This window comes from Galeopterus variegatus, unplaced genomic scaffold (genome assembly GCF_000696425.1).
Source record: "Galeopterus variegatus unplaced genomic scaffold, G_variegatus-3.0.2 Scaffold6191, whole genome shotgun sequence".
NCBI lineage: Eukaryota > Metazoa > Chordata > Mammalia > Dermoptera > Cynocephalidae > Galeopterus > Galeopterus variegatus.
The window spans coordinates 21160-21830 of NW_007732302.1; the positions used below are offsets into that span (position 1 = coordinate 21160).

General features: G+C 33.8%; 1 protein-coding gene across 1 annotated transcript in view; it reads left to right on the forward strand.

Moving 5' to 3' along the window:
• Nucleotides 1–671, forward strand: part of RAD18 (RAD18 homolog (S. cerevisiae)) — a gene marked incomplete at both ends in the record, with an annotated part of 102322 nt that overhangs the window by 948 nt on the left and 100703 nt on the right. The window lies entirely within an intron of this gene.

The following is a 671-nucleotide window of genomic DNA, read 5'->3' on the forward strand; positions in this document are numbered from 1 at the left end:
AATTTGTTATTGTTTCTGAAACTTTTTAAGTAGTGGGGACAGGTGGAAAAGTATATTAAAATGGAAATTAAACATAAATGGGAATAAAGAAAGTAGAGACAGTGAGATCTAACAAAAAGGACACTAAGACTAGTTGAAAGGTTTGACTAGTCTGGCCTCTCTGGTAGGTTCATGGTGTCCAGATATCACTGAACTTGTCGGAACTATTTCCCTTTGTAAGAAATGGTGCAGTTTGGCTCCCAAGTCTCAGATTTTTATAACTATACTACACTGCCTTTGTTAAGGTGGTATCATCACTGAGATAAACTGTACACCATTCGTGCTAAATAAGTACTAGATTTATCAATTTTCATTTGCATTCCTGAAAACTAATCTTATTTTTAGATTCTCTTTGAACACTTACTGCTTCTCCCAATGTTATTACTTCAAAGGGTATCCTTCTTCTGTTTTTCAGGAGAAATTTTTGGGAAAGCTAAGTGCTGGCATTTTCAAGAAAGATTCTTGCTCATATTAGGTTTTATCTTAGTACAAAATATATATGAGGGTACTTCAGAAAGCTTGTGGAAAAATAGAATTGAATGATAATACAAATCCTTCCATGAACTTTTTCAAGACCCCTTGTATGATTTTTTTTTTCCTTTTTGTCTTTTTTACTGACCGGTAACGGGATC